The following is a 21,153-nucleotide window of genomic DNA, read 5'->3' as shown; positions in this document are numbered from 1 at the left end:
GTGCTGTTCTGGAATCCACATTATGTGATTGCGCTGGAGAGAGTGCAGAGGAGATTTACCAGGATGTTGCTTGAGCTGGAGAATTTAGACTGCGGTTGTTCTCCTTGGTGCAGAGTAGACTGAGTAGGGACATGATTGAGAGGGACATAGACAAGAAGAAACCTTTCTCCTTGCTCGAGATATTAATGACCAGGGGCATCGATTAAAAATAAAGGGCAGGAGATTTAGAGTAAATGTGAGGAAAATTATTTCACCCAGATGATGGAAAGAATCTGAAATCCACTTTCTGTAAGGGTGGTACAGGCAACAACCCTCATGACATTTAACGAGTACTTAGATGGGATTAGAATAGTTTGGTAGCTGTTTTTGACTGGCACCGACTTGATAAGCAATGGGTCCATTTCTTGCTGGAGACCTCTATGACTAAGATAGAATCTCAATGAGAACTTATGAGCTATCAGCTGAACTGTACTCAAACACAATCTGCAACTTTATGGCCCAACATATTTCCACTCTACCATTACTATTAAGGCAAAGGATAAACCCAGTAGAGAAGAATTCAGGAGCTGCAGCAGTAGGCATACTCAACAATTGGGCATTAACATAGTGAAACTATAAAACAATGCAAGCAGAAAAGGATAGACACAGCTAAGTGACAATTCCGCAGTCAACAGATCAAATATACATTCTGCAGTCCTGTCTCATCCAGTTGTAAATGGTGGTGCTAATTAAGCAGCTCACTGGAGGAGGAGGAGGAGGAGGCTGCACAAATTGATTAGATTAGATTACCTTCAGTGTGGAAACAGGAATTTGGCCCACCAAGTCCACACCAACCCTCCAAAGAATAACCCACCCAAACCCATTCCCCTACCCAATATTTACCCCTGACTAATGCACCTAACACTATGGGAAATTTAGCATGATCAATTAACCTAACCTGCACATCTTTGGATTGACGGAGGAAACCGGAGCACCCAGGGGAAACCCACACAGACACGGTGAGAATGTGCAAACTTACATAGACAGTTGCCCAAGGTGGAAATTGAACCCGGGTCCCTAGTGCTGTGAAGTAGTAGTTCTAACCACTGAGCCACCATGCAAGCTCAGTACGTTTGTACAAAAGAAAGGACAAATGCATTTGTAACACTTTTCAGCCAGATGTGATGAGTGAGTGACCCTCTTTGCCTTCTCCGGACAGCTTCAGCAATGTGGATGCCAATCTTCACCCAATTCAATTCATTGCAAGTTATATGAAAAACCGGCTGGAGGCATTGGACACTGAAAAGGCTGTGGGCCCAGACAGTATTCTGACAATAGTACTGAAGACTTGTGCTGCAGAACTTGTCGCTCCCATAGTGAAGCTGTTCTAGTACAACTACAACATTGGCAGCTACTTGACATTGTGGAAACTCGTTGAGGTATGCCTTTTACTCAAAAAGCTTGACAAACCAACCCAGCCAAGTAACGCCTCATCAGCCTACTCTCAATCATCAGTAGTGTATTGGAAGGTGTCACCAGCAGCGCTATCAAACAGCACTTGCTTAACAACAACCTGCTCACGATGCAGGTATGGGTTCTGCCAAGGTCACTCAGCTCCTGGTTTCCTGACAGGTTTAAACATGGACATAACATTTGGATCCCAGAGGTGGGGTGAGAATGACTGCTCATGACATGAAGGCTGCATTTGACGGAGTATGCCATTGAGGAACCTTAGTACAACCGGTATCAATGGGAATCAGGGAGAAAATTCTCCACTGGTTGGAGTCACACATAGAACAAAGGAAGGTCATTGCAGTTGCAGGAGGGCAGTTATCTCAGCTCCAGGACATAGATGAGCGATTTAGACTTGAATGTAGGACAGTTGATCGTTAAGTTCAGAGATGATATAAAATTTGGGAAAAATACTGAGAAAGATGCAGAAAGACTGGCCAGATGGGCTGATCAACAGCAAATGGAGTTCAATCCAACTAAATGTGACGTGATGCACTTTGGGCAGGAAAAACAAGGCAAAGGAAATACACGATGAATGAAACGAAAGCACCGTGAATGAGAGGGCCTTTGGTGTGCATGTACCCCGGTGCGTTAAGGTAGTGAGCAGGTCAATAAAGTGGCTAAGGAAGCATATGAGATATGCAGGAATTCCCCAAGGCAGTGCCCAAGGTCCAAGCATCTTTTGCTCCTTCATGAATGACCTTCCCTCCATCATAAGGCCCGAAGTGGGGAAGTGGGCATGTTCACCAATTATTGCACAATGTTCAGCACCATTCACAACTCATCAAATTCTGAAGTAGTCCGTGTCCAAATTCAGCAAGACCTGGCAATATCCATGTTTGGTCTAACAAGTGGTAAGTAACATTCACACAAGTTGTCAGCAATGAGCATCTGAAACAAAGGAGAATCCAACTACTGCCCTTTGGCATTCAGTAGTATTACCATCACTAAATACTCCACTACCAACATCTTGGGGATTATAACTAACCAGAAACTAAACTGGACTAGCCATTTAAATACTTGGCTACAAGAGCAGATTAGAGGCCAGAATCCTGCAGTGAGTAACTCATCCCATAAGTGCCCAAAGCCTGTCCACTGTTCACAAGACACAAGTCAGGAGTGTGATGGAATACTCCCCACTTGCTTGGATGAAACATAGAAAATAAATGCAAGAGTAAGCTATTCAGCCCTTAAAGCCTGTACCTCCATTCAATATGATCATGGCTGATTATGCAAGCTCAGTATCCCATTCTTGCTCTCCTGATACCGCTTGATCCCTTTAGCCACAACAGCCACGTTCACCTCCCTCTTGAATATATCTAATAAATTGACCCCAACAGCTCCCTTTGGGAATGAACTCCACGGGTTCACAACTCTCTGTGTGAAGGAATTCTTCCTTATCTCAGTCATGAGTGTCTTACCCATTCCTGGCTTATACCCATTACCTCTTATGAGTGCAGCTGTAACAATACTCAAGATGCTTGACACTATCCAGGACAAAATAACCTGCTTTATTGGCATCACATCCACAACCATTCATGCCCTCCATCAATGGTCCTCTGTAGCGACAATCTATAGCGCATCCTCAAGATGCACTGCAGTGCTCCTCAGATGCCACTTTCCAAATCCACAATCACTCCCATCTTGAAGGACAGTGGCAACAGATACATGGGCATGTCACCATTTGCAAGTTCCCCTCTAAACCACTGAACATTCTGACTTGGAAATAAATCACATTCATTTCATGTCACTGAGTTAAACACCTTCTTTCATGGTTTTGTGGGCCTGCCTGTACCAAATGCCTGGGGAAAGCAAACACAATTATACCACATTTAGCAGCACAATCAGTCAATCTCACAGAAAGATGTGATGATGAGAGAAGTGCAATGATTTGAGATGTGATCAGCAAGTAAGTGATGTTAAAATGGGAACTGGCACTTTCAATGAAGAGAGAGGACATTAAAAAAAACACTTTAACTTCTTTAAAAAATCCTTCCAGTACTGTATTTTATGAAAGACTGTGAAAACGTTTTTGAAATATTATGTGGTGGAGGCTTTAAAAGCTTCAAACCGTCTTAGGTTGGGTGAAGCGAGGATATTTCTACTTGTGATAGGACCAAAGCTCTGGTTGCTGCTTGTAGCTACTCCTGCCAGGATGTGTACCATCATGGTTTAGCAGACACCACTCACTGTCTGCAACTGTTCTGACATCTGCCATTCAACCACATCGTGGTTGACTCCTCTTCTGCTCTACTTGTTTCCCTCTCAACGAGATCTTTGTTACTCTCTAGCTGTAGACAAATGCCCAGATTTCTGACATTTTTTTTCCAGATATTATTTTTCCACATTACATTTTGCTCTTGCAATTTCAAGATCCACTTCATTTGTCTGATAGGCTAGAATTTCCACATATAATCCATGTTATAGAGAGTCTTACAGCATGGAACAGACCCTTTGGTCCAACTAATCCATGTCAGCCAGACATCCCAAACTAAACTAGTTCCACTTGCTTGCATTTGGACCATATCCTTCTAAACATTTCTTATTCTTGTACTTATCCAAAGGGGGGATCTTATAGAAACTTATAAAATTATGAAGGGAATAGATAAGATAGATGTAGAGAGGATGTTTCCACTGGCAGATGAATCTAGGACAAGAGGGCATAGCCTCAAATTTAGGGGGAGCAGATGTAGGACTGAATCGAGAAGGAACTTCTTCACCCAGAAGGTTGTGCATCTATGGAATCCCCTGCCCAGTGAAGTAGTTGACACTACTTCAGTAAATGTTTTTAAAGCTAAGATAGACTTTTTTTGAACAATGAAGGAATTAAGGGTTATAATGAGAGGGCTGGTAAGCAGAACTGAGGCCACAAAAAGATCAGCCAAGATCTTATTGAATGGCAGAGTAGCCTCGCAGGGCCAGGCAGCCTACTCCTGCTCCCAGTTCTCATGATCTTACATTCTAAATGTTGTAACTGTACTTGTACCCACCACTGCCTCGGTAAAAAATAAATCACCCCTCATATCCTTTTTAAATCTTTCCCTTCCCATCTTAAAAATATACCCCCTAGTTTTGAACCCTCCAACCTTTAGGAAAAGATCTTTGCTATTCACCATATCTGTGCCCCTCAAGATTTTATAAAGCCCACTAAGTACACTCCCTCAATCACTTACTCTCCAGTGAAAAATGTCCCAGCCAATCCCAGCTATTTTTATAACTCAAACCCTCCATTCCTGGGAACAGCAGTAAATCTTTTCTGAACTCTCTCCAGTTTAATACTAATCTTCCTATAACATGGTGACCAGAACTGCACACTGTACTCCAGAAGAGGCCTCACAAATGTCGTGTACAACCTCAACCCGATGTCCCAACTCCTAAAGTCAAACTTCTGAGCAATGAAGACAAGCGTGCTAAACGCTGCCTTAACCACACTGTCTACCTGTGATGCAAATTCCAAAGAATTATGTACCTGAACTCCTAGTTATCTCTGTTCTGCAACACTACCAAGGGCCCTTCCATTAATTGTACAAGTCCTCCCCATGTTTGTTTTACCAAAATGCAATACCTCGCATTTATTCAAATTAAACTCTAAATTCCACCCCTCATCCAATTGACCCAATTGATCAAGATCTCTTTGTAATCTTAGATAACCTTCTTCACTGCTCACTATACCACCAACTTTGGTGTCATCCACAAACTTACAAACCATACCTCCCTTATTCTCATCCAAATCACTTATATAAATGATAAACAAAAGTGGACACAATACCAATCCCTGTGGAAAACTGCTGGTCACAGGCCTCCAGTCCAAAAATCAAACATGTTCGAATATTTGCCCTTCCTTACTGCTATAATAAATTCCCTGAACAACATTACAACTTTGCTTTCTCGCACGAATACACTGTATCCTGGAATACTGAGTTACCAGTCCCGTCCCTCTCTCACCCATGTTTCATTGATGCAATGTTGTCATACCCCCATATTTTAATTTGTATCCTCAACTGATCTGCCTTGTCTGTCAGACTCCTAGCATCAAAATAAATACCATTCAACCTGAATTTTACTGGATCTGTGATATTTGATAGGGTCTTCTCTGATAAGGCTGTGACATCAGTGAATCACAAGTTTGTTACATTCCCCAAAAGAAATGTATCACTAAAACTAGGAGCTATAAATAGAACATCTCTCTATTGTGACCTGTCAAGGGCACTTGTAAAATAAAATCTTTTTTATTGCTTTTAAATATTAAAAAAAATTGCTAAGAAATTGACTACAGCAATGAAACTAGTAAATGGTTCTGTATATTGTTTAAGATTTCTTATAAAAGCGTTACAGAGTCATAGAGATGTACCGCATGGAAACAGACCCTTCGGTCCAACTCGTCCATGCTGACCAGATGTCCTAATCTAATCTAGTCCCATTTTCCAGCACCTGGTCCTTATCTCACCAAACCTTTCCTATTCATATACCCATCCAGTTGTCTTTTAAATATTGTAATTGTACCAGCCTTCACCACTTCCTCTGGCAGCTCATTCCATACATGCATCACCCTCTGCGTAAAAAAGTTGCCCCTTAGATCCCTTTTATATCTTTCCCCTCTCACTATGAACCTATGTCCTCTAGTTCTGGACTCCCCCATCCCAGGAAAAAAGACCTTGTCTATTTATTCTCTCCATGCTCTTCTTGATTTTATAAACGTCGTTAAGGTTACCCCTCAGCCTCCGACGGTCCAGGATAAACAGCCCCAACCTATTCAGTCTGTCCCTATAGCTCAGATCCTCCAACCCTGGCATCATCCTTGTAAATCTTTTCTGAACCCTTTCAAGTTTCACAACATCTGTCTGATAGGAAGGAGACCAGAATTGCATGCAGTATTCTAAAAGTGGCCTAGCCAATGTCCTGTACAGCCACAACTTGACCTCCCAAGTCCTTTACTCAGTGCTCTGTCAATAATGGAAAGCATACAAATGCCTTCTTCACTATCCTATCTACTTGTAACTCCACTTTCAAGGAACTATGAACCTGCACTCCAAGGTCTCTATGTTCAGCAACACTTCACAGGACCTTACCATTCAGTGTATAAGTCCTGCTCTGATTGCTTTTTTATTCACAGGTGAAGGACTAGGAAGTCAAAGCACAAGCAATGCAAGTGCGTGATTTTGGCAATAAACCTATTTTAAGTTACACTAGTAAACTGGCAGCCATATTACCGTTCTGAAATATTTTAAGGAAAATGTTTTAATGCAAGAAATAGAAAGGTAAGAAATTATCTTCTAAAATGCTGCAGAGTTGCATTGGTTCACAGAAAGTTTTACTTCCACTGATTTAATTTGATTTATTGTTGTCACATGTACCTAAGTAAAATGAAAAGTTTTGTTTTGCATGCGGTACAGGCAGATCATAACATACAAGGACATACAGATATTAGGGTTATTGAACAGAGTGAGGCATACAAAGTTACAGCTGCACAAAAGCAAGATCAACATGACATTTAAAATTTGAGAGGTTCATTCAGAAGTCTAATAACAGCAGGAAGAGTCTCTCCTTGAACCTGTTGGTATGTGTGTTTAAACTTTTGGATCTTCTAAATAAAGGTACTGAAATGCAAAAGAGTTGAGTGAATGCTCAAGCAAAAATTCAGCTCATGAAACTAGTGATATTTTAACTGTAATTTAAGCACAGTTTGCTGATTATGTCCAAAAGCAGAAACTCTGTCCCATGATTCTTCTTGGGATACTGTAATGCCACAGTTTTATGTGATTCTGTGAGTGAATTTTGGTTGACATTTTGGTTGCTGCTTTCTGTGATATTTAATTACTGACAAATCACTTGAGTGTGCTTTTTTATTGCATCTTACATTGCAATTGTTTTTATTCTTTCAAGGATTTAGGTTGTCACTAGCAAGGGGTACATTTATTACCCTGTATAGCTAAGTGCTTGCTAGGCTATTTCAAGGATAATTAAGTGTAAACCAGATTGAAGTAAGCTTGCAGTCACTTTCAGGCCAAATATTCCTCACTGGAGGACATCAGTTATTCAGAATTGTTTTTTCCAATCATTTGATAGTTCCATAGTCACCATTGATGATCCCATCCTTTTACTCCAGATTTATTCAATAATTTGAATTTAAACTCCCCTTCAGCTATTGTGGGATTGAAAAGCCTCTGGAATACTAGTGCAGCAACATCACCAATGTGGTAACTTTACGGCCAGTTATGTCACATGCTACTTTTAAATTATAGCATAATATTCACTTTGTCAGGTAACATGGAATGATCATTTATATCACTTATGAATGTAGCACAAAACATTTTTTTTTAAAAGTATCAATAGATGACATACTAATAGCTTTGGTTTAGCAATCACTATAACCTTACTGTAAATTGTCCTATGATGTCTTATTGTTTGCATGCGTGAGGAGCTTATTTTGGATAAGAAGGCAGAATTGGATAAGCTAAGATGCTATATTAAGAAAATTAGTCCTCACTTAACACTCCAAGTCATAACTGCAGTGAAATAAGATGGGGAGAAAGAGATTTTGAAAATGTATGATGGGCCTCAGGTTTTGAACTTTGTCAAACATAGTTCTATTATGTCAAACATATTTTATCAAACATATTTCTATTATGCTGGGGTTGATAATATAGGCCGGGGAAATGTCAATGAGACCACAATGTATTGGGCTCTCCTGAGATTTTGATTGACTTGATGCTTGTTAGCATTATTATGTGACATTTTAAGCAGATTAACTTATATTGCATTCTAATTGGCTCTTTGAGTGTACCTTGCCTTTTAACATTTTACCAATTTTAGCCTTTGGCTGCAGAAGCCTAATACTTTATACTTTTCTAAACATTACTGACTCTCAAACTCTCTGTTCTTTAAGTTGCTGCTTGCAAACTATTCTTTGAGCAAGAGATTTGAAAATATACGATGGGCCTGCATCTCAATATCCCTTGAAGTGGCTCACTGTTAGATTTTGTTTGATACTGTGCCTATGAAGTGCCTTGGAATGTCTTATCCACATTGAACCTTTTAAATGGCTGTGGCTGCTTTTTGACATGGTAGCATCAGGAAGCTTGGACATTTACTTATGAAAAATTCCGTTTTGTATCAGATCAATTGTTCTGAGACTTATTTCACATCAGATGATGGCAAAAAGTTATTTCCAGCAACATTAATAGCAAGTGCTGAATGCATCTCCCCAGATCGCTGGTTTAGCACAGGTATTGATTTTCTCACTTTGAAAAGCTTTATGCCTCCATTAAACTTGTGAATAAGAGAATACCATGTTTTAACTGTCCAACTGTTGACAACAGCCATACTAGTTTCTAGATTACAGCTACTCCCCTATCTGATAGATTTTCTATCCTGCAGTAATCACAGAAATTTACAGCACAAGAAAGGAACAAAGCCATAATCTAAGTGGCAGGGGACCCATTTAAATAATGCATTGTTTTTTTTAATTACCTCTTCTCTTCAGGGCTGCAAGCTATTCCTGACCCCCATGCTTCAGTTCAGGTTTTTTTATATGTATAGAACAGTTCTACCAGTGTCAATTGCTGGCAGTGGTCCTCAGACACATAACTAGGATCTATTGTCCCTGGCAAAATCAAATTGACTTCTGATTTACAGCTTCTTGAAAACCTAGATCCATTAGTAGACTTGTGACACCACTTGAATACAGCGCCTAGAAGTATTGAATGCTGAATGTTCATGCTTCATTATGTCTTAATTCTTTGCAGGGTATTGGGAGACCTGTGGTGAAAGCATAAAATAGAAGGAATATTTTTCTGTCACAAAGCAAGCCCTTTTTGATTTAGAATGAGTCTTGCTGCATCAATAATTTACTACCTCTCTTGTTAGCTTGAATGGTTAGAAGTGGAACAGCAATGGTTTATCATCTAGCCCCAATTTATGTGTGTGTGTGAGAGAGAGAGAGAGAGCAATGTTTCCTGTCTTTTCCTACAGTTTCCTAATTTGAAATGCATCCGACATTCCTCACAGAAAACATTGTGTGCCAAATTCAGCTCTACTCCTTTTAAACAACAAATTGATGTGTATCATTTGTACATTTGGGAACAGTAACTGTGAGAGGATCAGGTAATATAGTATTCAGTGAATAGCATGGTGAATATTAGAGTGGGATTAAGGTTACTGGGATATTTATGATTGGAGATCTTTCATTGATTGTGTGGGTATCATTGCTACTCATGGAGATGGTGAAGCCAGACAAAGCATGTTAGGGGAGTGGAGTTTACAGGTTAATTTATTGGGTCCAGGCTTCTGGATCCATGAGTAGTGCTGGAAATGCACTTACTAGGTGGATCTGTCTCTCCTCACAACCTGTTACATGCTGAGTTTTTTGAAATCTGAGAAACCTGGCACTATGTGTTAAAGACAGGAATCTTGTTAAATTAATGACATGGTAGCCTAAAGTGAATGGTGGTCCCTTGAAGGATGAGTGTGGGGAATTAATAGTGGGGAACAAAGAAGTGGTGAAATCACTAAATTACTATATTGCTCCATCTTCATGTACCACCCAATAGTAACAGGAAATGCAGAGGTTATGGAAAGGGAGGAACTTCAAACATCTGGGCGGCATGGTGGCTCAATGGTGAGCACTGCTGCCTCACAGCACTAGAGACCCGGGCTCGATGCCCGCCTCGGGTAACTGTCTGTATGGAGTGTGCACATTCTTCCCGTGTCTGTGTGGGTTTCCTCCGGGTGCTCCGGTTTCTTTCTACACTCCAAAGATGTGCAGGTCAGGTGAATTGGCCATGCTAAATTGCCCATAGTGTTAGGTGATTTAGTCAGGGATAAATATCTGGTAGGGGGATGGGTTACTCTTTGGAGGGTCAGTGTGGACTTGTTGGGCCGAAGGACATGTTCCCATACTGTTGGGAATCTAATCTAATCTATCATCATTGGGGAAAAAAAATAGAGTACTGAGCAAACTATTGAGATTAAAGACAGATGAGTTCCCAAGTCCTGATTGCCTGCATCTCAGATGGTTAGAAGTGGAACAGCAGTGGTTTATCATCTAACCCCAATTTATGAGAGAGGGAGCAATGTTTTCTATCTTTTCCTACAGCAACAGCAGAGATACTGGCTCAACTGGTTATGATATTTCCCTCCATGTGGGAGAGGTTCCAGTGGATTTGAAAAATATTAATGTATTGCCCTCATTTAAAAAAGGAAGTAGGCAGCAGGTAGGAAGCTACAGACCAGTTAGTTTAATGTGTCTTTGGGAAATTGTTAGAATCTACTATTAAGGAAGTAATAACAGGACATTTGGAAAGTCAAAATATAATCTATCAGAGTCAGCATGGCTTTGAAGAATAAATTATATTTGACAAATTTGACAATTGGCTAACAAACAGAAAGAGAGTCAGGATAAATATATCTCTTTGTGGTTGGCAAGACGCAACAAGTGGGGTGCCACAGAGTGTGGTCCTTGCACTCCAATTATTTACAATCTGTATTAGTGACTTGGATGCGGGAATAGAAAGCACTATAGCCAAATTTGCAGACAACACTAAAATAAGTAAGTTGCAGTGAAGAAATACCAAACTTACAAATGGATATGGATAGGTAAATGGGCCAAAATTTGACAGTGAATTTTAATGTGGATAAGTGTGGGGTTATCCAATTTGGTCAGAGGAATATACAGGCAACGTACTATCCAAATAGTGAGAAATTTCAGAGTGCATCAGCACAGAGGGCCTTTGGTGTCCTTGTGCCTGAATTGCAGAAAAAGTTGTGTGGAGCCACAATAGGTAATAAAGTCCGATGAAATTTTGCCATTTGTTGTCCAAGGTATACAAGTAGGGAAGTCTTGTTGCAACTGTATAAGGCATTGGGACCACATATGGGTTATTATGTACAATTTTGGTCCCCTTACTTGAGGAAGAATGTAGATGTATTGGAGGTCGTTCAGAGGAAGTTCACTTGATTGATTCCAGAGATGAGGGGTTTGTTTTATGAAGAGATATTTAGAGGTTTAGAAGAACAAGAGGAGATCTAATTGAAGTGTATAAGATGCTAAAGGGGATTGAAAAAACAGACATGCTTGTGTGAGACAATCTAGAAGAAGAGGTCATAATTTTACAATAAGGGGGAGTGGATTTGAAACAGAGGAGAGATTACCCCTCTCAAAGTTTTACTCGGAGGAACTCACTACCCCAGATTATGGTGGATGATGGGACATTGAGATAATTTAAGGAGGGGATAGACAGAGAGATTTTTAATTCATTCTTACTAATTCCTAACTTACTAACTTGCAAAGTTTTACTAATTTACTAATAAAAACTACATCGTTAAAGGGTTACAGAGATCAGACAGAAAAGGGGAGTTGAGGCCAAGATGAGATCAGCCATGATCATATCAAACAGTTGAGTAGGCTTAAGGGTCAGTATTGCCTCCAGCTCCTAGTTCATATTTTTTTTATGTCCCAAGAACAGAATAGATAACCTCAAACTTCTCTTCCATTAACAGTGAAATTAATATATTGTTTGCTTTAGGTTTGAAAATCAATAATAATCTGACCATCGGTTTTAGTGTGTCAAAATTTCATCTAGAATCTCGAACAGTGCTCCTACACTGTCCTTAACCATATGACATCATCATCTACCAATCAGCTCCCAACGTTGCAAGATGCTAGACAATTACCTTCTCCATCCAAGAAAAAAACAACCAATGCCTCTTGATGTTCAGCACCAAAATTCCTCAGCATAAAATTCCTGGTGAAACATTATTGACCAAAAACTGAACTGGACAGCTCACATGAATGCCGAGATTGGAAGTGGCATACTCTGTGTCAAATGACTTGGAACATTATTACATCAAAGTCCTTCCTATTACACACAAGATACAAATCGTGTCTGAGTGCAACTACAGCAGATTTCAGGAGGCCCAGTGCTGTCCAAGAAAATCTATTGATCAACATCTCAACCACCTGTCCAAACATACTCTATCTATGTCACTGTAGTTGTGTGACTGCTGTTTAAGCGATGAAACTAATGTTCCTTTGACAACAACTTCCAAACCTATGACCTCCATTACCTGGAAAGACATGGACATTAGGTATATTCAAGCACCAACATTTCTAAAATCTCCCTCTGAGTTACACACAATTTCAATTTGGACTTGTATCATTGTTCCATCATCATTGCTGGATTTAAGTCTTGGAACTCTGGAATTAGTAGTACTTCAGGTCAAAGAGTGTGAACGGCTCATAAAGAAGACTCATCGCTACCTCTCAAGGCAGTTTCGGGTTGATGAGTAATTGCTGGCTTTAACAGCAAAGTTCTGAACTCTATCCAGCTGATCATCCTTTCCCATAAGGAAAGCTCTGAATATGGTTGCTTTTGTTTGATGCATCTGCGAATAGATGGAAGCTTTGGTATATTTTGTCTGTAGTACTTTGGTACGACTGTTTTAGGAGAAGCGAATAAAAGTATTACAAGCAAAAATGGTAACTAAACAATGACAGAAACTAAAATCCAATGAAAATGCAAATATAGCAGTCTACTATAATCCAAAATAAAGGTGTCTTCCAAATCAGATAGCCAACTATTGAAAAGTCAGATAGCCAACTATTGAAAGTTTTGATTTTCCAAGGTCATGTTGTCATTTTGCAAGAGCAGATGTATGAGAGAACTCAAATCATTTAGCACAGGTTGGACTGCACATGTTAATTCACAGACATAATGAGGTTCATGACAAGTCTTGGAGAACTCTGACAAGTAGTCAGAGGTTTCACAATTTGTGTATGCCAGCCTCTCGATCCTGCAAGATTATTAGAATCCTGATAGATATCAAATACAAGAAAGAACTGTTAGTATAATGAAACATTCTGAAATTACACAACAGGTCAGGTAACATATATAAAGTCATATAGTATGGAAACTTCGGTCCAACTAATCCATGCCATCCAGGTTCCCAAACTAAACTAGTCCCACCTGCCTGCAGAGAGAAAAACTGCTAACATCTCAAGTTTTCAATGATATTGAAGCTCTTTGTTATGATCTACTGCAGGAGTGACTAAATGACGGAGCCTGGTGGTCTGAGCAAAAGGGAGGGGTAATTTTGTAATTGAAGAAACAAAAGATTCTAAAGCATAACATTAAAATGCATTCAAACAAATTGTTCTCAACATTGACTATTATGTGTGATCCTAGTGAAATGAAGTTTAAAGGGAAATAACATATTTACCTAAAATTGTAAGTGTTTCTCAGATATGAGTCATTGATAACATTGATGAGATGCAAGGCTTTTACTTCTTCTGTCAAACATTGCATACATCATTCCACTTAAAATGACATGACCCATCATTTGAAATTTGAATTCATCTGAGTGTTAAGAGAGTAAAGATCTGAAAAAATGCAACCATTTAGTTGTTCTTGATGAATTTTTAAAAGTTTCTATGCCTCATGAATTGATTTCACATTCTTTTTATGAACTACAACCTACCCTTGTTCTACTTTCAGTTGCAGTCTCTATTCCGAGTTCCATTGCATACTCTTCATTGTGGTAAGTTAGGCACATGACTCGGAACCAGATAATTGCCAACATTTACATTAGTTATACACTGAAAAAGTCTCATAAGATCCTCTATTGTGTTCCATCTCTCCTCAAGTTTAAAAGGCTTCTTAAATCATACTGATTCTTCATTCTTGGAGTCTGTTCTCTTCAACTAGTTTCATTCTCTTTATCCCCTCTCCCAACCCTCTCCAATAAAGCTTTTGATTTGATATGTATGTGCAAGTTGTGGACCTGAATTCTGCAAAGAGCTAAAAGCTTTATATGAGCAAAAAAGCACTTCCTATAGTAAATACTATTGATTTTCTTTTCTCTTTATGGAGTTTGCACCATAGCAACATGTTTTCTTCGAAACCACTAGTGTAGAAATGCTCTACCTAAATGTTTTCTGTTAAAGGTCTATTTAGTTTTGAGTGTTCAGAATGGGGAATGATAAATAATCTATGTTGCTAAAATTAAAGACAACTACAAATTTTAGTATTAAATATTAAACATTTGAAGATTTTAAGTGGTGCATTTTAAAATATGTTACTCTGCACTATTAATGAAAGCTTTAGCAGTTTCATTATATTGGTACATATTGACAATGTACAAATGGCTTTACATTCCAGCTGTTCCCACAGCATCTGAGGCTTTTTGACTCTTACAAGCCATAAGACAACCCTAACACTAATCCAACTTGACGTACAGTATTTGGCTTTTCTATGGACTCTATAACTCTTGCAAATGAGATGAAATAGAAGACTGTATTGGCACTTCTATGATCCTGGCTTATGTGTAGTGAGTGTTGTGGGAGACATGTAATTATGTAAACTAAAGTCATTATCTCTGTGTAATGCAGAATATGAATAAATTTTATCTGGAACATGGCCAGAAAAGAAAAGAACTGGTAGAGCAGATTTCAACTTTGTTTAATATCCCTGTCAGCCTGAAGTAAAACTGACCTGAGTGCTGTAATGGCTTAATACAGTTGATATAATGGGCTTTTGGTTCTAGTACTGCACAACACTTTTCATTACGTTAGTTCACAAAGTGCAGCAGATGCTTGCTATTCTGACCCAGTTTATGTGTAGTAGCCACAGCTGTAGCCAATCTAGTGTAAGCTATTCTGTTTTGACTATCCTATTCAGCATTTTCTATATGAAAAACACCTAATAGTTGTACTGGAGCCTGTTTAATTGGCATTTTTATGTGGGAGTGGGTACAAATAAATAGAAAGCTGTCATCTGTTTGCCTAATAGCTGACCTTGCACTGTGTAGGAACACTGGATACTTTCCTTGCCTTTCTATTGGAAGTAATTTTAGACTATGATTTTCTATCTACTTCTTGTGTCTGCTTTGTTTTCTTAGATGTCTCTGTATGGTCTCCTTCCCCTTCTAGTCAACTTTTTTCAAACTTGCTAGATGATTTTCTGGATTTGCAAAAATTGCAGAATCAACACCAGAAAATGCTGCTTCTCATATAACAATAAAAAGTTCACCAATAGATAGTTTTAAATTCTGTACTCAAATTCTCCAAAAAATCGATACAACTCAAAAAATCTTCAATAGAAATTTCACAATTCAGCAGAAATCTTCCATAGCAAACAGCATTCTTGGATTTCTGAAAAAAGAGCCTTTAGTTCTTTTAATAACAAACACATCAGAGTTATAGCTTAGCACATATTTGCTTGCCCAAGCTTGCAGCATGCAATTTGAGTGTGGGGTCCTCATTCGGTGAGAGATATAAATAAAGTTGAAGTAATTCAAAGACATGCTGCACCATTCTGCCCAAATCAGTATGGGAGGCTCACCACTGCCACATCCTGATCATAGATTTGGAGTAGGAATCACTACAGAAAAGAGAGCAAACACGTATGGTAGCTTGACCATGTTATATAAAATATGGAATGATCTGGGGGAAACTGAAAAAAAAAACTTACACCTGATGCCCTCTGGAAATGATTGAAACAATGTAGCTATCCACATAAACCACAACGAGTATTTGTTTCCAATACACAACAATCTTTATTCCCAAAGATATGGAACAAGCTGCAAAATGAAATAGTCTCAACCTCATCACTTGTAATCTCAAGATCTATCTTTAATTATTTCCATTTAAAAGTTTTCATTTTCAGGACTACCACCTCAGCCTGGTGTAGTTAGCACTACCCATGTAAATATTTTAAAATCACACAACACCAGGTTATAGTCCAACAGGTTTAATTGGAAGCACACTAGCTTTCGGAGCGACGCTCCTTCATCAGGTGATTGACAATCACCTGATGAAGGAGCGTCGCTCCGAAAGTTAGTGTGCTTCCAATTAAACCTGTTGGACTATAACCTGGTGTTGTGTGATTTTTAACTTTGTACACCCCAGTCCAACACCGGCATCTCCGAATCATGTAAATATTGGCTGTCTGCTGACATTAGCTTGTGATGCTGACACAAACAGAATCCTACATTTCTTCAGAATTCTCTCATGATTCCTGAGGCTCAGACTGAAGTTTGTGCATCTTTGAATTGTTTTCAGTGCTTGATCTCTCCCTTGGCTATTGGTGACCCGAATAAAATATTACACCATGGTGCGCCTTGACAAGAATACTGTGGAGTCTGACCATTTCCTGTATTGTACTGTTTTGATTGTGACTCAAGAGACGGTGCAAGAGATTTACAGGGTTTCAGGTTCAAGCCTCACTCCAGGACTTAGGCATAAAATCTAGGTTGACAGTCCAGTGCACCACTGAGGGAATGCTGCAGTGTTTGAAAGTGGTATCTTTCAGAAATGTTAAATCAAGGCTCCAATTGCTTGCTCAAGTAGATGTAAAATCACATATGGAAGTCTTATTAAGAAGAGCAAAGGAATTATCTCTGATGTTCTGGACAACATTTACCCCTTGATCAGCATTACAGCAAGACAGATTAACTGGTCATTATCACATTGCTCTTTATGGGAGTTTGTGGTGTGCTTTTTGGCTACAGTCCTTCTTGCAATATGACAGTGATAACTTGTTAAAATACTTTGTTGGCTGTAAAGTGTTTTGAGTTTCCTCTGGTGAAGAAAAGCAGTCTATAAATCAAAATCTTTGTCTTTCTGGAGTGTATTGCTTTACTGCTTTGAAGTAATTGGACATATTGAATTTTAACTGGGACCCAAAGAAATCTGTTAATTGGTCTCCTTCCCATTGGAAAGATGTTGTGAAACTTGAAAGGGTTCAGAAAAGATTTACAAGGATGTTGCCAGGGTTGGAGGATTTGAGTTATAGGGAGAGAGGTTGAATAGGATGGGGCTGTTTTCCCTGGAGCGTCGGAGGCTGAGGGGTGACCTTACATAGGTTTATAAAATCATGAGGGGCCTGGATAGAATAAATAGACAAAGTCTTTTCGCTGGTGTGAAGGAGTCCAGAACTAAAGGGCATAGGTTTAGGGTGAGAGGGGAAAGATATAAAAGAGACCTAAGGAGCAACTTTTTCACGCAGAGAGTGGTGCGTATATGGAATGAGCTGCCAACGGAAGTGGTGGAGGTTATTACAATTGCAGCATTTAAAAGGCATTTGGATGGGTATATGAATAGAAAGGGTTGGAGGGATATAGGCTGGGTGCTGGCAGATGGGACTAGATTGGGTTGGGATATCTGGTTGGCATGGACAAGTTGGACCGACGGGTCTGTTTCCGTGCTGTACATCTCTATGACTCCATGACTCTATTTGTAGCTAGTTCAATGCTATGACTAGAATATATGTGTTGGTTATTATCAGTGGCGAATGGAATTTGATCTGGATAAGTGTAAGGCGATGGACTGGGCAAGACAAAAAGGCTAGGGAACACATGATGAATAGTAGGACCCTGGAAGTCAGTGGGGATCAGAGGGACCTTGACATGCATGTCTATTAGTCCTTGAAGGGAGGAAGACATTTTGATAAAGGATTAAGAAGGTTTCTTGCATTTATTAGCTGAGATGTAGAATTTAAGAGCAAGGAGGTGATACTAGAACTGTATAAAATATTGATTAGGCCACAATTGGATATTGTGTGCATTTCTGGAACCTACTTTGCACTGGAGACAGTGCAGAGGCGATTTGCCAGGATGTTGCCTGGACTGGAAGTTTCTATTTATGAAGGGAGATTGGATAGACTCAGGTTCTTTTTACTTGGAGCAGAGTGGGAATGTGATTGGAATATATAAAATTATGAGGGCCATAGACAGGAAGAAACCTTTCCCCGTGGTGGAAGGATCAATGACTGGGGTCATAGATTTATGATAAGGGACAGGAGGTTTCGAGGGGATATGAGGACGTTTTGTTCACCCAGAGACTAGTGGGAATCTGAAATTCACTGCCTGTAAGAGCAGTAGAGGCTGAAAGCCTCAAAACATTTAAGAGGTATTTAGATATGTACTTGATATTCCAAGGCATACAAGGCTATAGGCCAAGTGCTGGAAAATGGCAGTAGAAACATTAGGTGGTTATTTTTGACCAGTGCAGACTTGATGAGGCCTTTTTTCTATGGTGTAGACCTCTATGATTTTAGATTCAATTAGGTTCCCTCCAGTGTGGAAACAAGCCATTTGGCCCGATAAGTCCAAACCAACCCTCCGAAGAGTAACCCACCCAGACCCATTCACCTACAATTATCCCTAACTAATGCACTGAACACTATGGGCAATTTATCACAGCCAATTCACCTGACCTGCACCTGACCTGGACTGGGGGAGGAAACCGGAGCACCGGGAGGAAACCCACGCAGACACGGGGAGAATGTGCAAACTCCACACTAGAGTAATAAAAACTCTAGTTTTTATTACTATGTGCACTTATTTATATTAAATTTTTAATTGTTTAGCCCATTTACAAATGTTGTCCATATATTGTTATAATTTGTGAACCACCACCTCATAACTACCTGCACCTTTAACTTTAGTATGACCTGAAGATATATCCAGTTTGGAGTCATTTTTTGAATCCATGTACTGGATCTAAATTAGAAATAGGCTCTAGTACCAGTGGCAAAGTCGCCTGTCTTAGATCTTCTCTCTTCTGCCCCATTTTGGGGGAGGGGCGCTGGGAATGCGATAGGTGGAAGGAGGTGAGGGTGAGGGTGATAGGCTGTAGAGGGGGTAGGGGCGGAGAGGTTGGGAAGAAGGTTGCAGGTCAAGAGGGCGGTGCTGAATCCGGGGGTTGGGACTAAGATAAGGTGGGGGGAGGGGAAATGAGGAAGCTGGAGAGATCTGCATTCATCCCATGTGGTTGGAGGGTTCCTAGGCGGAGGATGAGGCGCTCTTCCTCCAGGGGTCGTGTGGCCAGGGTCTGGCGATGGAGGAGGCCAAGGACCTGCATGCCCTTGGCAGAGTGGGAGGGGGAGTTAAAGTGTTTAGCCACAGGGCAGTTGGTGTGGATGTCCCAGAGGTGTTTCCTGAAATGTTCCGCAAGTAGGCAGCCTGTCTCCCCAATGTAGAGGAGACTACATCAGATGCAGCGGATACAGTAAATGATGTGCGTGGAGGTGCAGCTGAATTTGCGACGGATATGGAAGGATCCATTGGGGCTTTGGAGGGAGGTGAGGGGGGAGGTGTGGGAACAAGTTTTGCACTTCTTGCGGTTTTCGACTGTCAGGGAAAACCGATCTTGTTCACTAATGTTCTTAAGAGAAGGAAATCTGTCAACCTTCCTTGGTCTGGCCTGCACATGACTCCAGAGCCACAGCAATGTATTTGACATTTAACTGTCCTCTGGACAATTAGGTATGAGTAACAAACACTGGTCTGGCCAGTGACATCCACATCCTGTGGATGAATCATTTAAAAAAGGTCCGTGTATGCTGCGCTCTGCTCAAGTGAAGCAAGCAAGGATGGGGATGTGACGGATGCTGCCGAGCTGAGAGAGCAGCATCAGTCTTCCAAGGAGAAATATGAGGACATTACACAAGATTAGCATCACCTTCAGCATGATAAAGACCTGTTGAATCATGTGCAACAAGCCAGAAAGGACATAATTGACAGCTGTTTCCAATAGGTGCAAGCAGGGTACAGTGCATTGACAGTAAATTTGTTGTTGGCAAAGACAACCAGCCTTTTTTTATCGTGAGAAACAAATGGAGCATTTTCTTTTTGTTTTTGCTTTGCTGTTTGATGAACACTAATGTTTCCACTGAAATGAAGGCTTGCCAACATGTACAGCTCCCACATTGAACAATGACAAGATGTTATGCTGTTCTGGGAATTGGAGAAAAAGTACCTTTCCCATAGCCAGGGCTGTAACAAGGTATGACACTCAGGACTGTGTTGATTGATTCTTGGACTTACAGTGACTGACGATCAGATGGATGATGCCATAAAATAGCAATACCTTTATGAGGGTGAGCTTATATTTGCAATGTAGTGTGACACCAGTCATTACACCTTGTGTGAGGGGAGAGGTTGAGAGGGAGAGATCTTCATGGTAACCTCAGTCGATGCAGGAATTGAATTCACACTGTTGGCATTACTCTGCATTTCAAACCAGCTGTCGAGCGAACCATCCCCATCAGTACATGGACGGCAATGGGTTACTTGTTGACCAGCACTTGACCTGATGCACAGCTGGACATTAAATGAGGCACTAGTGCCAGAGATCCTTTTGGGGAGTGAAAGTGAAAGCTTGAAAGCAGTGTCAGAGAGGTGTGGTGCAAACATAATGGGGGAGCGAATTACAGAAGCCAGATGTAATAGTGGCTGAAGGACCTGAACTGAAGGGAATTTATATTAGGCAGGAGATAGTGTTGGAGAGACTGTTAGGTCTGAAGGCTGATAAGTTCCCTGGACCTGATGGTCTACATCCCAGGGTACTGAAGGAGGTGGCTCTAGAAATCGTGAATGCGTTGGTGATTATTTTCCAGAGTTCAATAGATTCAGGATCAGTTCCTGCGGATTGGAGGGTGGCTAATGTTGTCCCACTTTTTAAGAAAGGAGGGAGAGAGAAAACAGGGAATTATAGACCAATCAGTCTGACCTCAGTGGTGGAAAAAATGCTGGAGTCAATTATAAAGGATGAAATTACGACACATCTAGATAGCAGTAGCAGGATAGGTCAGAATCAACATGGATTTATGAAGGGGAAATCATGCTTGATTAATCTTTTGTAATTTTTTGAGGATGTAACTCTGA

The 21,153-nt window shown here is 40.2% G+C and overlaps 1 protein-coding gene across 1 annotated transcript in view; it reads left to right on the top strand.

Moving 5' to 3' along the window:
- cdh13 (cadherin 13, H-cadherin (heart)) overlaps window positions 1–21,153 on the top strand; it is a 1,096,178-nt gene that overhangs the window by 659,584 nt on the left and 415,441 nt on the right. The window lies entirely within an intron of this gene.

This window comes from Chiloscyllium plagiosum, unplaced genomic scaffold, assembly GCF_037043375.1.
Source record: "Chiloscyllium plagiosum isolate Xiang-an unplaced genomic scaffold, Cpla_swu_hap1 HiC_scaffold_17, whole genome shotgun sequence".
NCBI lineage: Eukaryota > Metazoa > Chordata > Chondrichthyes > Orectolobiformes > Hemiscylliidae > Chiloscyllium > Chiloscyllium plagiosum.
Note: the sequence above shows the minus strand (reverse complement) of the source record. Positions and strands in the feature narration are given on the sequence as shown.